At 42.5% G+C, this 19673-nt stretch overlaps 1 pseudogene; it reads left to right on the top strand.

Annotated features, from left to right (window-relative positions):
- Positions 1 to 18139, top strand: part of LOC107975631 (suppressor APC domain-containing protein 2-like) — a 45508-nt pseudogene extending 27369 nt beyond the window's left edge.
- The last annotated feature ends 1534 nt before the right edge of the window (positions 18140 to 19673 follow it).

Raw genomic sequence — 19673 nt, 5'->3', positions numbered from 1 at the left:
GCTCAGAGAAGTGAGATTTGGGCCATGAGAGGGCTATTCCAGAAAGTAGGGGGAACTGTACAAATCAGCAGAGCAGGACAGTTGGCAGCAGTAACCTCAGCAGGGAACAAGCACATCTCCCCTCTGGCACTCATCTCTCCTCCCCCTTCCCCTCCTTTTCCTCCTCCTCCTCCTGTGGGAGGTGCTCAATGGGACTTTGGGATCTTTCACCTGCTGTGTCCAGTAGTTCTTTGAAGCCCACTTGTGAAACAGTGTTTGTTTTTTTGTTCTTTGGGTTTTTTTTTGAAATAGAGTCTTGCTCTGTCACCCAGGCTGGAGTGCAATGGCATGATCTTGGCTCACTGCAACTTCCGTCTCCCAGATTCAAGAAATTCTCCTGCTTCAGCCTCCCAAGTAGCTGGGATTACAGGCACGTGCCGCTACGCGTGGTGAATTTTTGTATTTTTACTAGAGACGAGGTTTCACCATGTTGGCCAGGCTGTTCTTGAACTTCTGACCTTAAGTGATCCACCTGTCTCGGCCTTCTGTAGTGCCAGGATTACAGGCATGAGCCTCTGTGCCTGGCTGAAACAGTGTTTTATGTTTATCCCTGTTTACAGAAGACCAAATACTGGTTTGGTGACAGCTTCCACGTCTTACTCTTCTACCTCCCTCGTCAGTGGGAATTTGGATAAGGGAATTGTAGGGCTTAGATTCTAGGGTTTTTGTGTGACTGATCACAAAATAATTCTCTCTAAGCTATCTATGGCCCAGTGGTCCCTGCCAAGTCTGTAGATTTCAGAAACCACTTCTCTTTTATGGGGCTCATGGGGGCAGGGGCGGGTGTGATTTGCCTGGTGGCCCCATTCCCTGTGTTTAGCCTGTGTCTGGGTCATGGACTTTGTTAAATGGAGTCAACAGTGAGGCCCTCATGCTGCAGCCAGCCTCTCTGCCCCAGAGAATCCTGTGCTGTGTTCTAAGAATTTGAGAACTAGAGTCCTCACCCCCAGGCTTGAGGGCACATGGTTTTCTCAAGTAGGGCTCATTGTGGAATTTGTTATTACTTTACAACAAGACCATTTTAGTAATACAGTACCTTTCAAGTTTAATTCTTTTAAGTTCTTTTGTTCTCCTTTCTTTGAGATTTTTGTGTATATTGTATATATTATACACACACACACACACACACACATATATATTTTGTATATATTTTTCTTCTGAGTAATGGTATCTCTAAGCTGATTTGTTGTAATCAGAGCTGATACCTGCTTTCAATACATGCTGGTTTTGTGTTTAAAAAAAATTGGAGAAGACACAAATAAATAGAAAGTTACCCCATGTTCATGATTAGAAGAAATAATATTGTTAAAATGTCCATACTACACAAAGTGCTCTACAGATTTAATACCATTCCTATCAAAATTCCTAAGTCATTTTTCACAGAAGTAGAAAAAAATCCTAAAATTATACAAAACTAGAAGAAACCCTGCATAGTCAAAACAATTTTGGCAGAAAACAGCACAGCTGAAAGTATTGTACTCCTTGATTTCAAGATATATTATAAAGCAATTGTAATCCAAACAGCATGGCACTGGCATAAAAACAGACACATTAATCAACATAACAGGATAGAATGCCCATAAATAAACTTAAGTATAGTCAATTGATTTTTGACCAAGGTGCCAAGAACATATACTGGGCACAGTATGGTCTCTTCACTGGATAAAACTGGATATTCACACACAGAAGAATAAAATTGGATTCTTATCTCACAGCATGCACAAAAAATCAACTCAAAATGCATAAAAGTCTTAAACTCAATACTTAAAATTGTAAAGCTATTAGAACAAAACATAGGGCAAAACCTCCATGACATTGGTCATGACAATTATTTCTTGAATAGAACTCCAAAATCTGGCAGGGTGCAGTGATTCACGCCTGTAATCTCAGCACTTTGGGAGGCTGAGGCAGGTGGATCACCTAAGGTCAGGAGTTTCAGACCAGCCTGACCAACATGGTGAAACCCCGTGTACTAAAAATACAAAAATAAGCTGGGTGTGGTGGCGGGTGCCGGTAATCCCAGCTACTCTGGAGGCTGAGGCAGGAGAATCACTTGAATCTGAGAGGCAGAGGTTGCAGTGAGCTGAGATCATGCCGCTGAACTCCAGCCTGGGTGACAGAGCGAGACTCTGCCTCAAATAAAATAAAATTGAAAAAAGAACTTCAAAAGCACCAGCAACAAAACAAAAAGAAACAATTAATAGCATGAAGATATAACCCAGAGATTGGAAAAAAATATTTTCAAATTATACATCTGATAAGGGGTTAATGTCCAAAATATACAATACTTTTGCTGTGACTCTAACAACTCAATAGCAAGAAAACAACACAAGGAAAAATGGGCAAAGGATCTGAATAGGCATTTCTCAAAAGAAGAAACACAAATGGCCAAAAGAAATATGAAAAAAATAGCATCTCTAATCATCAGGAAAATGTGAATTAAACACATGATGAAGTATCATCTCATGTCTGTCAGAATGACTATTATCAAAAAGACAAACGATAACAAGTGCTGGCAAGCATATGGAGAAAAGAGAATTCTTTTTTAAAAAAATTTGTATTTATGTTCAGGGGTACATGTGCAAGTTTGTTATGTAGGCAAATTCCATGTCATGGGAGTTTGGTGTACAGATTACTTCATCACACATAATAAGCATAGTACTGGCTGGACGCAGTGGCTCGAGTCTGTAATCCCAGTACTTTGGCAGGCCGAGGCGTGTGGATCACCTGAGCCTAACCAACATGGCAAAACCCCATCTCTACTAAAAGATACAAAAATTAGCCGGGCATGGTGGCGTGCGCCTGTAATCCCAGCTACTTAAGAGACTGAGGAAGGAGAATTTCTTGAACCTGGGAGGTGGAGGTTACAAGGTTACAGTGAGCCGAGATTGTGCCATTGCACTCCAGCCTCGGCAACAGAGCGAGACTCCATCTCAAAAACAAAACAAAAAAATGCTCGCTTCGGCAGCACGTATACTAAAAAAAAAAAAAAAAAGGAAAAACATAGTAGTTTTTCTATCCTCACTCTCCTCCCACCCTCAAGGAGGCCTCAGTGTCTGTTGTTCCTCTGTTTGTGTTCATGTGTTCTCAATATTTATCTCCCACTTATAAAAGAGACTGTGTGATATTTGGTTTTCTGTTCCTGCATTACATCACTTAGGATAATGGCTTCAGCTTCATTCATGTTGCTGCAAAGGACACGATCTTGTTCTTTTTTTTATGGCTGTGCAGTATTCCATGGTGTATATGTATGTTTTCTCTATCCAGTCTACCACTGATGGGCATTTAGGTTGATTCTATGTCTTTGTTATTGTGAATAGTGCTGTGATACACATGCCTATGTCTTTATGGTAGAACAATATATATTCCTTTGGGTATAAACCCAGTAACGGGATTGCTGGGTCAAATGGTAGTTCTGTTTTAACTTCATTAAGAAATTGTTAGCTGGGCACGGTGGCTCATGCCTGTAATCCCAGCACTTTGGGAGGCTGAAAAGGGCGGGTCACCTGAGATCAGGAGTTTGAAACCAGCCTAGTCAACATGGTGAAACTCCGTCTCTACTAAAAATACAAAAATTAGCTGGGCGTGGTGGTGGATGTCTGTAATCCCAGCTACTCGAGAAGCTGAGGCAGGAGAATCGCTTGAACCCAAGAGGAGGACAGAGGTTGCAGTGAGCTGAGATCGTACCACTGCACTCCAGCCTGGGTGACAAGAGTGAAACTCTGTCTCAGAAAAAAAAAAAAGAAAGAAAGAAATTATCAAACTACTTTTCACAATGGCTGAACTAATTTATATTCCCACCAGCAGTTTATATACATTCCCAAGAGAAAAGGGAATTCTTAAACATCATTGGTGGGAATTTAAGTTGGTACAGCCATTTTGGGAAATAATATAAACGTTCCTCAAAAACTAAAAATAGTATTACTGTATGATCCAGCAGTACCACTTCTGGGTATGTACCCTAGTGGAATGAAATTGATCTGTCAAAAGACATCTGCACTCACATTTTTATTTCAGTCTTTTAAAATATATTAAGACTTATTTTGTGGCCTAACATATAATCTGTCCTGAAGAATGTCTTGTGTTTGTTTGAGAAGTATGTGTATTACATTGCTGTCAGATGAAATATTCCACATATGTCCGTTAGGTCTGTTTGGTGTAAAGTGTAGTTTAAATCTGACATTTTTTTTTTTTTACTGATTTTCTGGCTGGATAATCTATCCATTTCTGAAAGTAGGGTATGTAAGTTTCTTACTATTATTGTAATATAGTCTATCTCCCCCTCAGGTCTGTTAATTTTTGCCTTATATATTTAGAAGCTCTGATATTGGGTCCATATATATTTACAATTTTTTTAATGAACTGACCTCTTCATCATTATATGACCTTCTTCATATCACTTTACAGTTTTTGACTTAAAGTCTATCTTCTGTGATGGGAGTATAGCTCTCTGTGCTCCCTCTTTTAGTTTCTAATTGCATGGAATATCTTTCCAACTAAAGTATGTATAATTGTAAGGCCTTTTTGCTAGCAGAATTTACTTTGATAAAATTATTTACACTAGTGATGTTATATTACATATTCTGTTAGCACTCCAAAATACCCAGAGGTAGTTTATAACATACAACACAATTGTTAATAAAAACCTATAGCATATATGCATATAAAATATTTCACTCTTTCCTGCTTATTCTTCAGGTAATAACTTTAAAGCAAATTTGCTAACCTATAAATAATCCCTGCCTATAGTTGGTATGTGTAGTACAACCACACTTACATGGTTTAAAGAATTATAGCTATTAATCAAATTGTTCAGTTGTGTGTTGTTTTAAATGTGTTTTTTACTCATGTATTCATTCATTATTTCATGATTTCATTCATTCATGATTGTCAGGGATTGATAATGAGTGTGGTTGATTCATTATTATTTTTTTACTAGTGGAAAATGAAAATCACTGTGACTTCATTAAGCTCTGAGATACGCTTCTTTGTACCAATATGGAAAATCTAAAAGAAAAAACCCACACTCAGCACTATGAATGTTATAGGTACCAAAAACTGCAGAAAATGGGCTTTGCAGATGTGGGAACCAGCCAGTTATGTGAGTAAAAATATTGCTAACACAACCAAATGGATAATTTAGGAGTCCCCTACAAACACAAGGTACAATAATTTGGGCATGAGAATAATTATACTTCTCCCATCTTGAACCATCCTAAAGAAAACATCTTGAATGTTAGGTGTTTTTATCATCTTTTGATGAAGATAGAGATAGTTAGTAGGAACAACACAATGTGAGATCTCATTTTTATGCTGAAATATGTGTATACAATATGTATATAAGCTGAAATGTGTATTGAAGAAAAAACCTAGTATTCTATTTTTTGTATTTATATGAAAGGTATATTTATTATATGAAAGACAGGATAGGCTGGGCACAGTGGCTCATGCCTGTAACCCCAACAATTTGGGAGGCCGAGGTGTGTGGATCATCTGAGGTCAGGAGTTCAAGACCAGCTTAGCTAACATGGTGAAACCCCGTCTCTACTAAAAATACAAAAATTAGCTGGGCATGGTGGTGTGCGCCTGTAATCCCAGCTACTCGGGAGTCTGAGGCTGGAGAATCACTTGAACCCAGGAGGTGGAGTTTGCAGTGAGCCGAGATTGCATCACTGCACTCCAGCTTGGGCGACAGAGCTAGACTTCATCTCAAAATAAAAAAAAAGATAAAGAAAAAGGTAGAAAAATATTAGTAAAGTTTGACAAAAGATATTAAGAAGAGTTTGATGGAGGAACCAGCTGAAAAGCTGTAGTGCAGTGTCCTGGAAGTTAAATGAGAAAAGTTTGAGAGCAGGTGTACTTCTCTAACTTGAAGAAGAATACAGCTGGGTGCGGTGGCTCCTGCCTGTAATCCCAGCACTTTGGGAGGCCGAGGCAGGCAGATCACCTGAGGTCAGGAGTTTAAGACCAGCCTGGCCAACATGGTAAAACCCTGTCCCTACTAAAAATACAAAAAAAAATTATCCGGGCATGGTGGCGGGCGCCTGTAATCCCAGTTACTCTGGAGGCTGAGGCAGGAGAATCACTTGAACCTGGTCAGCGGAGGTTGCAATGAGCCAAGATCATGCCACTGCACTCCAGCCTGGGCAACAAAGCAAGACTCTGCCTCAAAAAAAAAAAAAAAACACACAAGTAGGACTCGTGCTGCAAAAATATGGCACTGTAGTGTATATAATCCAGTTATATCATTTGTTGTTCTCTGCAGACACTAAAAATTTGACTATCTTAAATGAATAATATTTTGAAAGACTCTTTGCTTTATTTTAGACTATTTTTGAAAATTGTCTCATACATTAGAGGTTTCCCTGAATTTTATTGTCAAAAGATGTGAAGAAGTATGATATGCTGGAAAGTGGTGGGGATAAGAATTCACTCATACAAGTGTTGGAAAATTCTAGTATTCTTTACATATACTCTCTATATACTCTGATCTTAAGTATTATGCCTTGGTTTTTACATCTTATGATATGGAAATTTCCATTTTGTGCTGCTAAACATGAGAGAATGTTGGCAAATTTCCTTATATAGGACGTTACATACAATATATATTTTTTACATGTTTATACTAGCATTATTTTTTTTTGAGATGGAGTCTTGCTCAGTCTCCCAGGCTGGAGTGCAGTGGCACAATTTTGGCTCACTGCAACCTCCTCATCCCAGGTTCAAGCGATTCTCCTACCTCATTTTAATATAAGACTAAGAAAACATTTCTCTTTAGTTTTCAAGAAATCTCTGAAGCCAAAAGACAAGAGTTCTATGATCAATGTCAGAGGCAAGAAGAAGAGTTGAAACAGATTTATGCAGCGAGTCAAGGAGAAAGAAGCAACATTTAAAGAAGCCAAAAAAGAAGTCAGTACTGAAGTTGGATATAATTTGCACTAATTTTTAGGTGCCCAATTAATTTGGGGGTTTAATCTCAAGAGTTTAGTTTTTGGAGGATACTTGCTGTTTTCCAAAAAGTAACTTTTTACCATGTAGATTGGAATATAGCCTTTACAAAAGTATAGTCTGTAGTGTTTTTTCAAGAGAACTTAGATAATTTTCCATTTAAATAACCCTTAAGATCATTTTATAAAAATTTATTTATTTTATTTATAATTTAAATTTTCATGCACAAAGTTTAATTTGTGACAAACCCAAGCTATTTACTTTTGAGAAGAGTCTTGTACTGTCTAATGCTATTAATGCACTAGAAAATTGTCTTCACTTTTATAAATAAGCAAATGTTGACTAATGCTGGCCTTGATTAATGAGAAAATTTTAAGTTGGTAAATTATTTTATTCCATGCCATTTCTAATAAAATGGAAAAGAAGGCTATTAATATAGTTTTAATTGCCACAAATACGTTTTTGGTGAAGACATTTTTGAAACCATAATTTCTTTCTCTCAAGTGTAGGTGGCTTTAGTTTAAGAACATTTAGTGTTGTTAGGTAAATTGGAACATGAACTTCCTTTTTCATAAAAATAAATTGGTAATTAGGTGCTATAGGCCAGATGTCTCACTCAAAGACAGTTGAAATATAAGTAATAAAAATTTTGGCCGGGTGTGCTGGCTCAAACCTATAATTCCAGCACTTTGGGAGACGGAGGCAGGCAGATCACCTAAGGTCAGGAGTTTGAGACCAGCCTGGCCAACATGATGAAACCTCTCCTCAACTAAAAATACATAAATTAGCCAGGCCTCGTGGTGCATGCTTTTAACTCCAGCTACTTGGGAGGCTGAGGCAGGAGAATTGCTTGAAACTGGGAGGTGGAGGTTGCAGTGAGCCAAGATCGCGCCACTGCACTCCAGCCTGGGCAAGAGTGAGACTCCTTCTCAAAAAAAAAAAAAAATCCATTAGCTTAGGTACAAAGGAAAAGTCTGGATGTATACAGGGGTATGTCATGGCATCCAAGAACAAGAGGCATAGCTGAATCTCATGAAGACTTAAACTGAAACTAGGAAGTGACCAGAAACCAAAGCAACCATTTAAATTTTCTCTTTCTCTCCCACCTCACTTCCCTTAGTTATGAACCTTATTCCTGTACGTCTGCTTCTTTTTTTTCTTTCTTTCTGGGGATTAGTTTCTTTTTGATATCTCAACTATGTGATCCCTTAGGATTGATTACATATCTTGATTACTGTTAATTAATGCTGCAATAAACATGAAAGTGTGGATATCTCTTTGACATACTGATTTTATTTCCTTTGAATATGTAACTATTAGTGGGGTTGCTGAACCATATGGTTATTCTATTTTCAATTGTTTAATGAATTCCCATATTGTTTTTCATAATAGCTGTACTGATTTACATTTTCATCAACATTTTATAAAATCATTATTGTAAACACTTATCTTTCTTTTTTTGGTAATAGCCATTCTAACAGATATGAAGTGCCATCTAATTGTGGTTTAAATTAGCATCTCTCTGATGATTAATGAGGTTGAGTATTTTTTCATATCCCTATTTGCCTTTTATGTCTTATTTATTTATTTATTATTATTATACTTTTTTAGGGTACACGTGCACAATGTGCAGGTTAGTTACATATGTATACATGTGCCATGCTGGTGCGCTGCACCCACTAACTCGTCATCTAGCATTAGGTATATCTCCCATCGCCATCCCTCCCCCACCAACCCCACAACAGTCCCCAGAGTGTGATGTTCCCCTTCCCGTGTCCATGTGTTCTCATTGTTCAATTCCCACCTATGAGTGAGAATATGCAGTGTTTGGTTTTTTGTTCTTGTGATAGTTTACTGAGAATGATGATTTCCAATTTCATCCATGTCCCTACAAAGGACATGAACTCATCATTTTTTATGGCTGCATAGTATTCCATGGTGTATATGTGCCACATTTTCTTAATCCAGTCTATCATTGTTGGACATTTGGGTTGGTTCCAAGTCTTTGCTATTGTGAATAGTGCCGCAATAAACATATGTGTGCATGTGTCTTTATAGCAGCATGATTTATAGCCCTTTGGGTATATACCCAGTAATGGGATGGCGAGGTCAAATGGTATTTCTAGTTCTAGATCCCTGAAGAATCGCCACACTGACTTCCACAATGGTTGAACTAGTTTACAGTCCCAGCAACAGTGTAAAAGTGTTCCTATTTCTCCACATCCTCTCCAGCACCTGTTGTTTCCTGACTTTTTAATGATCGCCATTCTAACTGGTGTGAGATGGTATCTCATTGTGGTTTTGATTTGCATTTCTCTGATGGCCAGTGATGGTGAGCATTTTTTCATGTGTTTTTTGGCTGCATAAATGTCTTCTTTTGAGAAGTGCCTGTTCATGTCCTTTGCCCACTTTTTGATGGGGTTGTTTGTTTTTTCTTGTAAATTTGTTTGAGTTCATTGTAGATTCTGGATATTAGCCCTTTGTCAGATGAGTAGGTTGCAAAAATTTTCTCCCATTTTGTAGGCTGCCTGTTCACTCTGATGGTAGTTTCTTTTGCTGTGCAGAAGCTCTTTAGTTTAATTAGATCCCATTTGTCAATTTGGCTTTTGTTGCCATTGCTTTTGGTGTTTGCAGATGGCATGATCGTATATCTAGAAAACCCCATTGTCTCAGCCCAAAATCTCCTTAAGCTGATAAGCAACTTCAGCAAAGTCTCAGGATACAAAATCAATGTACAAAAATCACAAGCATTCTTATATACCAACAACAGACAAAAAGAGAGCCAAATCATGAGTGAACTCCCATTCACAATTGCTTCAAAGAGAATAAAATACCTAGGAATCCAACTTACAAGGGATGTGAAGGACCTCTTCAAGGAGAACTACAAACTGCTGCTCAATGAAATAAAAGAGGATACAAACAAATGGAAGAACATTCCATGCTCATGGGTAGGAAGAATCAATATCGTGAAGATGGCCATACTGCCCAAGGTAATTTACAGATTCAATGCCATCCCCACCAAGCTACCAATGACTTTCTTCACAGAATTGGAAAATAGTACTTTAAAGTTCATATGGAAACAAAAAAGAGCCCGTATTGCCAAGTCAATCCTAAGCCAAAAGAACAAAGCTGGAGGCATCACACTACCTGACTTCAAACTATACTACAAGGCTACAGTAACCAAAACAGCATGGTACTGGTACCAAAACAGAGATATAGATCAATGGAACAGAACAGAGCCCTCAGAAATAACGCCGCATATCTACAACTATCTGATCTTTGACAATCCTGACAAAAACAAGCAATGGGAAAGGATTCCCTATTTAATAAATGGTGCTGGGAAAACTGGCTAGCCATATGTAGAAAGCTGAAACTGGATCCCTTCCTTACACCTTATACAAAAATCAATTCAAGATGGATTAAAGACTTAAACGTTAGACCAAAAACCATAAAAACCCTTGAAGAAAACCTAGGCATTACCATTCAGGACATAGGCACGGGCAAGGACTTTATGTCTTCTTTTAAAAAATGTTCAGATTCAGCCAGGCGCAGTGGCTCATGCCTGTAATTCCAACACTTTGGGAGGCTGAGGTGGGCGGATCATTTGAGGTCAGGAGGTGGGCAGATCATTTGAGGTCAGGAGTTCAAGACCAGCCTGACCAACATGGTGAAACCCTGTCTCTATTAAACATACAAAAATTAGCCAGATGTGGTGGCACAAACCTGTAGTCCTAGCTATTCAGGAGGCTGAGGCAGGAGAATCGCTTGAACTGGGGAGGTGGAAGTTACGGTGAGCCCAGATCACACCACTGCACTCCAGCTTGGGTGACAGAGTGAGACTCCATCTCAAAAAAAAGAAAAAAAAAGAAAAAAAATTACAGGGTCATTGCCCATTTTTGGAATGAGGTTGTTTTCATACTATTGAATTGTTTGAGTTCTTGTATATTTTGGGCATTAACCCCTTATCAGATGTATTTCTCACATTTCTCATATTTTCTCACATTTCATGGTTCTTTTCTTTACTCTGTTGATTTTTTTTTTGTCTGTGCAGGAGCTTTTTAGTTTGATATAATTTTATTTGTCTGTTTTTGCTTATGTTGTCTATGCTTTGGAGTTTGTATCCAAAAAATCATTGCTCAGACCAAGTTAAGGAACTTATCCCTAATTTTTAAAAGTAGTTGTACAGCTTTAGATCTTACAGCAGTTAAGTCTTTCATCCATTTTGAGTTGAGATTTGCATATGGTTTGAGATAAAGATCTAATTTTGTTTTTCTGCATGTGGTCACATTTATTGATTTGTGTAGTTGAATCATCCTTGCATTACAAGAATAAATTCCACTTGGACTATCTGGTATTTAATGTGCGATCTAATTCAGTTTGCTAGTATTTTGTTGAGGATTTGCTAGTTTGCTTATCACAAATGTTGGCCTATAATTTTTTTTTCTCATAGTGTCCTCTTCTGGCTGTAGTATCAGAGTAATAATGTCTTCTTCAAATGCATTTAGAAGTGTATTATCCTGGCCGGACATGGTGGCTCATGCCTGTAATCCCAGCACTTTGGGAGGCCAAGGCAGGCAGATCACCTCAGGTCAGGAGTTCAAGACCAGCCTGGCCAACATGATGAAACCCCATCTCTACTAAAAATACAAAAGTTAGCCAGGCATGGTGGTGCACACTTGTCATCCTAGCTACTCAGGAGGCTGAGACAGGAGAATCACTTGAACCCAGGAGGTGAAAGTTGCAGTGAGCCGAGATCACACCACTGCACTGCACTCCAGCCTTAGAAACAGAGCGAGATTTCATCTCAAAAAAAAAAAAAAAAGAAGAAGAAGAAAAAGAAGAAGTGTACTCTCCAATTCTTTGGAAGAGTTTGGGATGTATTTTTGTACTATTTCCATATTATTTATTTATTTAAGACAAGATTTCACTCTGTCACCCAAGCTGGAGTGAAGTGGTGCTATCTCAGCTTGTTGCAACCTCCATTTCTCAGGCCCAAGTGATCCTCCCACTTCAGCTTCTTGAGTAGCTGGGACCACAGGCATGCACCACCCTGCCTGGATTTTTTTTTGTACTTTTAGTAGAGATGGGGTCTCACTATGTTGTCCAGGCTGGTCTTGAACTCCTGAGCTCAAGTGATCTGCCTGCTTCAGCCTCCTAAACTGCTGGGAATACAAGCATGAGCCACTGCACCTGGCCTACTATTTCAATTTTAAATATTTTGTAGCCTTCCCCAGAAAAGTCACCTAGTACTACCTTTTCTTTGGTAGCATTTTTTGTTACTGATTAAGTCTCCTTACCTATTAGTAGTCTTTTCAGATTTTCAGTTTCTTCATGATGCAATCTTTGTAGATTATGTGGTTATAGGAATTTATTAACAAAGTTTATCCAATTTCTTTGTTAGGTTATCAAATTTTATTGGCTTATAATTTTTCATAGTAGTCTCATCATTTGTATTTCTTTGGTATCAGCAGTAATGTATCACCTTTCATTTCTGATTTTATTTGTTTGAGTTTTCTCTTTTTTTCTTAGTTTTTCTAAGGGTTGTTTATCTTTTAAAAACAGATTTAGTTCACTAATTTTTTTTTGCTGTTGTTTCTCTTATTTTTGTTGTATAGCTTACTTATTTCTGCTATGATTTTTACTTTTTTTTTTTGAGACAGCGTTTCACTCTTGTTGCCCAGGCTGGAATGCAATGGCATGATCTCTGATCACCACAAACTCTGCCTCACGGGTTCAAGCAATTCTCGTGCCTCAGCCTCTCAAGTAGCTGAGATTACAGGCATGCACCACCACGCCCGGCTTATTTTGTGTTTTTAGTAGAGACGGGGTTTCTCCATGTTGGTCAGTCTGGTCTCGAACTCCTGACCTTAGGTGATCTGCCCGCCTTGGCCTCCCAAAGTGCTGGGATTACAGGTGTGAGCCACCGCACGTAGCCAAATTTTTACTATTTTCTTGCTTTTACTGACTTGGCACTTGGTTTTTCTTTTTCTCTTTCCTTGAGGTGTGAAATTACATTATTTGATCTTTTTCTTTTTTCTTAATATAGGCATTTATTGAGAGTGAACTTAAACTGCTTTTGCTGTATCTCGTAACTATTGATATGTTGTTTTTTTATCTTCATTTGTGTCAAGATATGCAATTTTTTTTTGAGATAGAGTTTCGCTCTTGTTGCCCAGGCTGTAGTGCAGTGGTGCAATCTTGGCTCACCAGAACCTCCACCTCCTGGGTTCAAGTGATTCTCCTGCCTCAGCCTCCCAAGTAGCTGGGATTACAGGCATGCATCACCACGCCTGGCTAATTTTGTATTTGTATCCTCCTGCCTTGGTCTCCCAAAGTGCTGAGATTACAAGCATGAGCCACTGCATCCAGTTAGTCCCAGCACTTCGGAAAGCTGAGGTGGGAGGATCACTTGAGCTTGGGAGTTTGAGACCGGCCTGGGCAACATAGTGAGACCTTGTCTCTATATTAAAAAAAAAAAGTTTTTGGGAAGCCACAGTGGAAGGATCACCTGAGATCAGGAGTTCGAGATCAGACTGGCCAACATGGTGAAACCCTGTCTCTACTAAAAATACAAAAATTAGCTGGGCGTGGTGGTGCATGCCTGTAGTCCCATCTACTCAGGAGGCTGAGGCAGGAGAATCACTTGAACCAGGAGATAGAGGTTGCAGTGAGCTGAGATCATGCCATTGCACTCCAGCCTGGGCAACAGAGTGAGACTTCATCTTAAAAAAGGAAAAATGAAAGAAAAGAAAAATTCCATATCTGAGTGTTTAACTCCTGAGTTTTTCAGATTGTTATTAAGATCATGCTCTACTGTGATGATTTGGGTGTGTTCGATAATCAGAAAAAAGCATATTCTTTTGGGTGTTCAGCCACATCATGCTTTGGTGTCACAACTGCACATTGGTTTCACAGCTGCAGGACAAGTTCGAGCATCTCAAAATGATTCAACAGGAGGAGATAAGGAAGCTTGAGGAAGAGAAAAAACTGGAAGGAGAAATAATAGATTTTATAAAATGAAGGCTGCTTCTGAAGCACGGCAGACTCAGTTGAGCACTAATACAAAGACAAAGATCGTAAGAAATATTAGTTTCTCTTATTATTCTGTTTGAGAGCCTTATATTCTACACCCCGTCTTCCTGTGAGATTGTCTTTGTAGCATTTAACTCTGATTGCAGCTCTCATTTTAAAAATTCACTTGCTTATTGTATATTTTCCCCAATTAAAGCATGAACACCTAGTGGGGTGTGATGGCTCATGCCTGTAATCCCAGCACTTTAGGAGGCTGAGGTGGGTGGACCACCTGAGGTCAGGAGTTCAAGATCAGCCTGACCAACATGGTGAAACCCTGTCTCTACTAAAAATACAAAAATTAGCCAGGCACGGTGGCTGGCACCTGTAATCCCAGCTACTTGAGAGGCTGAGGCAGGAGAATGACGTGAACCCAGGAGGTGGAGCTTGCAGTGAGCAGAGATCGCGCCACTGCACTCCAGCCTGGTTGACAGAGCAAGACTCTGTCTCAAAAAAAAAAAAAAAAAAGTGTGAACTCCCTGAACGCAGGTGCTGTGTCCATCTTTTCAGATTCTGTATCCCAGCACTTAGGACATAAACACAAAGATGACATTCAATCAATATTTGCCAAAATGAAAAAAACAATAGAAACATGTAACATCATGTAAAAGGAGCTGTTTAGGAGGAGAAATTTCTTTACCATAGACCTGTTTGTGGATCCAGTAGTGACTTTTACATTTCATATTTAAATAGAAGCTGCAGGCTTTGTTGGGGACCCATAGGCATAAAATATTATGTTAATAGGCTTATTTTCCTTCTTAAACTCTACTAATAATTTCTTGATAGTTTTTATTATGATAAAAGGTTGGATTTTGATTAGAACTCCCATGCTTTTGTGACAGATTTAAAACTGGTATTAGAATCAAGAATTCAAAAGCTAGAGAAAGTCAGAGTACAATGAGAAGCCATGAGTTGCATTTGAATGATAATATTATGTCTTACAGATTTGGGGTATATGCTAAAGTTATCAAAGTTGTAGAAAATCAGGCTGGGTGTGATCGCTCACATCTGTAATCCCAGCACTTTAGGAGGCTGAGGTGGGGGGATCACTTGAGGTCAGGAGTTCCAGACCAGCCTGGACAACATGGCAAAACCCCATCTGTACTAATAATACAAAAATTAGCCGGGTGTGGTGGTGTGCCCCTGTAGTCGCTGCTACTTGGAAAGCTGACGCAGGAGAATCACTTGTACCCAGAAGGCAGAGGTTGCAGTGAGCAGAGATTGTGCCACTGCACTCCAGCCTGGGTGACAGAGCACTGTGAGTCACCACACCTGGTATGAATGAGCCACCGTGCCCGGCCCACAATGACTTTTATACGTGTTATTAAATGATCTTACGGATTTTAAAACTTGGGGGAAAGACAATTTTACTAAATGGTCTTTTAATGGAAACTCTACAAGAACCAGAATCTTTGCTTTTTTCACTTATGTATCCATTCCTAGGCCTAGAACAATGTCTGATACATAGCGGCAATTATTCATTGAATAAATGGACCCAGCAATAGTACATTATCTATGCTATATGCATACATTAAAAATGTAGATTATTGACTTTAAAAAGATAATTAATGTAAATTCTTACTGCTTTTGAAAATGTTTGTGAGTCATGTTGCTGAGGGACCTTTATCTTCTCATTATTTCACCTTAATCCAGTGTTATTAAAATTGAAATCACCAATATTATTCCATATCTAAAAATAATATCTACCTTGTAAAAATTATCACTCTGCTGCATTTGAGAATAGACTTCTTAGGTAATAATGGTATAATCCATAGGGCTTTTTTGGGGCACAGAAGGATTCATGCTAAGAGAACATTTTATTTTCTATTTTCCCAGAGCTATAAAACATGAAGTTATATGATAGTATAAGGCATATTTTTACTCTTTTCACATTTTTTCTAAAAAAAATTAGTGTTTGTTTCCTATGTAACTTTTAACTTTATAAGTAAATATTTGTCTCTTTCAGCTCCAGTTTTATGTGAAATAGAGTTTTCAGATTTATGTAGCATGGAAAGTTTTAATAAGTCAAAGTTACTGATTTTTGCCAGTCATTTTCTCAATTATTTACTTCTTTTATCTTTAGGTTTTTTTTTTTGTAGTGACACGTTTTGTTTCTATTCTCATTTTCTTTTGTTTATATTCGATGAATATTTCGTTTTTGGTTACTATGAGAATTACATACAACATCCTAGAGTTATAACATTCTAATTTGAATTTATATCAACTTATCACATACCAAAATTCTACTGCTATATAGCTCTACTCTTTTTACGTTATTGATGTAACAAATTATATCTTTATTCATTGTATACCACCTAACAAATTATCTTTATTCATTGTATACCACCTACCAGATTTATAATTATATTTTATGCATTTGTCTTTTAAATTCTGTAGAAAATAAAAAGCGGAGTTACAAACCAAAATTATAATAATACTGTTTTTATGTTTAAGTATTCACCTTTACCAAAGAGCTTTATATATTCATATAGCTTGCTTATTTACTTATATAGTTACTGCCTAAAGTTCATTTATTTCAACCTGAAGGACTTTAACACTACTTGTATGGCAAATTTAGAGATAAATGAATTTTTTTCAGCTTTAAAAAATCTGGGAGCGCTCTGTGCCGGCCCCTCCATGGGGCCGCCCGGGAACACACGCGGGTGGAGGAGGGGACCGAGCCCGGGCACCTGTGGCCATGGCCGCCGTGGCCGAGCGGGGCCGCTTGCCTACCCCCGTGCCTGCGCCCGCGCCCAGCACTGAGGGGCTGCCGCGCGCCTTGCTGCAGAGCCTGCACACCCTGTTCCACATCCTGGACAACAGGCGGTGCGGCTGCAGGCACCTGCACGAGATCCAGTCTCGCTGGCAGGGCGCCAACACGTGGGAGCAGCCACGCGGGGTGCTGGAGGGCTTGTGCCAGGTGGCCCAGGCCAGCGGCTACCTGACCTTCGAGCGCTTCGTGGCCGGCTTGCGCACCACGCTGCTGAGCCCGATGGCGGCCCCTGGGACCCCACACGCGCCCCGGCCGGGACCAGGGACCAGCCGCCGCCGCCGCCGCCGCCGCCGCCGCGGCAGCGCCTGGTGTTAGCGCCCGCTGAAGAGCCGCAGACGGTCCTGGAGAGGAAGCCCCAGCCCCTGGGCGTGCGTGGCCATCTGGCCGTCCCAGCGGCGCGGCCCGCAGCCCGGAGCAGCTGTGCTCCCGGGCCGAGGCGGCGCCCCGCCCCGTGGAGCCGGAGCTGTCCCAGAGCACCGCGCTGGAACCGAGCCAGAGTGCGGACGCAGGTGCAGTGGCCTGCAGGGCCCAGGGCCAGGGAGGCGGACTCAGGGGATGCCTGGCGGGCCCCCAGTGCCCCAGGGGAACGTCGGAGTCACACCATCACCAGCGGCGTGGACTGCGGCCTGCTGAAGCAGATAAAGAAGCTGGAGCAGAGAAGGCTGTGCTGTTGCAGGCTTTGGAGATGACGGCGCGGGGCCGCGGCTGGTACCAGCAGCAGCAGCAATGAGTGCAGGAGCTCCAGCACCGACTACGGGGCTGCGGGAGCCCCCGCCCACTGGGGCGGCTACTGCCCAAGGTACAGGAGGTGGCCCGGTGCCTGAGGGAGCTGCTGGCTGCGGCCTGTGCCAGCCAGGCCCTGTCCACGTCCTCCTCCGCCCCCCACCCCATCCTGCCCGCACGTCCACTTCGTCCCTGGGCCGGCAGCAGCAGACCATCCTCATGCTGAATGAGCAGAACCGACTCCTCACCCAGGAGGTGACAGAGAAGAGTGAGCGCATCACGCAGCTGGAGCAGGAGAAGTCAGCACTCATTAAGCAGCTGTTTGAGGCCCGTGCCCTGAGCCAGCGGGACGTGGGCGCCTCTGGACTTCATCTAGTCCGTGTGGGCAGCGCGGGCCCCCAGGGCCAGCCTGGCACTCAGCCCTTCGAGGTTGGGCGCCCCATCACACCCACCCTCTCTGGCTGGAGACCCCCGGCCGGCCCAGACACAGTCCCAGAGTGGGCGCCTTCCTGCCCCCATTGCCAAATGGGCTCCCCAGGCCTGCCCCCGGCTGGTCCCCACACCAAACCCTTGACTCCGTTTTAGCTCCTGGTGCTGACACGGGCTGGGGCTGTCTTGAGTCTGCATAGTCCGCAGCTACTACTGCCGCTGTCAGTGGACAGTGGGGATCCCCTCCACAAGTTACCATCCCGCATTTCCAGCTGTGCTGCCCTGGGTCCCATCTACAGGGAAAGGCACTGCTCACGCCAGGCTGCACTTCCAACAACCTCCAACAGAAGGCGCTGCGCGGCTCCGATGCGGGTCCAAGGGCAGCTTCCCCCCTCAACCAGGGCACCAGGACAAGGTAGCTGTCACTCTAACGGAAGCAGATGGAGGGGGTGGGGATGACCTGTAAGCGGGGGTTGCCCGCCTGGCCGGGTAGACCCAGGGATGGCGCTCGGACTTCAGGTCCTGGCCAAGGCTGAGGGACTCTGGCTGCAGTGGATCGGGGAGCCGGGTGGGCGAGATCTTAGCCTGCATGTGTCTCCCGCAGACCCCGGGGTGATGGCTTTCCTCATCCTGGCCAGGACACTGCCCCACGTTGAGCCCCACACAACAGTGTGTGAGCCTGGCTCCCCAGGAGGGCCCCCAGACAGGTCCCAGGCACATCATAGGCCTGCCCCCCCAACCCTCCCAAACACACACTCAGGATTCCCAAGGTTTGGAGTCCTGCTCACCCCCATTTCCTCTCACACCCAGCCCGACCCCAAGTTTCAGCAGGGAGAGGCCACTTCCCTCAGCCAAGGAAAACGAGAACCCCTACAGTACAGGAGGAGGCTGGGGCAGGTCCCCTTGGGTGTCAATCCCTGCCCCCCAATCCAGGCCCACTCCCGCTGGAACACACTGGTGGGGGGACCCTGCTCAGCCCAGCCTGGAGGGTCCCAGTGCCACCAGAGCCAGGGGCACAGCAACATCATGGATGGGTTCTGCAGCCCAGGGTCCCCGATCCAGGGTCAGTGTGTGTGGGGCGCAGGGACCCTGATGCGGGGTCATTGTGTGTGGCGCGCAGGGACCTCTTGTGTCCAGGGAACTTTTGTGCACTGTCCCACAAGGCACCCGTGTCTCAGAGGAGGGGTCCTAGTAGGCAGCGCGGCAACACCCTTCCAGAACCCAGCTCCATGCTAACCTGCCTACAGCAACCCCACAGAGCCACATCCCCTGCTGCACCCGGCCTGCAGGGGTGTCCCAGGACAGGCCCAAGTCAGCCCAGCGTGCAGCTGCCCTCCTTACCCTGAGGATGGGAGTGGGCTTTCCAGGGGACATAAGGATGCCAGGCCTGGACCTCCTGGGCAGGAAAGGGAGCGGGTCCTGAAGGCCTGTGCCCCACAGCCCCAGCACCAGGTGGAGTTCAGTGCAGTGGGTGGGCCAGTGGCAGCTGGAGAGAAGCACTTCATCAGCATGCTGGGGTCTGTCCACCAGGGCCTCCCCACATCTGCCTTTGAGGGTGCCTACCATGCCCTGGGGGATCCTGGCATCTTTATAGGACTGCAAGCAGAAGACAGAACAGTGTCTGTCCCAGGGTGACTTCATCAGGAGACCGCCCACGTAGAGCTTGACCCCACAGCTGAAGTAGAAATGT

Source organism: Pan troglodytes, chromosome 6, assembly GCF_028858775.2.
Source record: "Pan troglodytes isolate AG18354 chromosome 6, NHGRI_mPanTro3-v2.0_pri, whole genome shotgun sequence".
Lineage (NCBI taxonomy): Eukaryota > Metazoa > Chordata > Mammalia > Primates > Hominidae > Pan > Pan troglodytes.
Note: the sequence above shows the minus strand (reverse complement) of the source record. Positions and strands in the feature narration are given on the sequence as shown.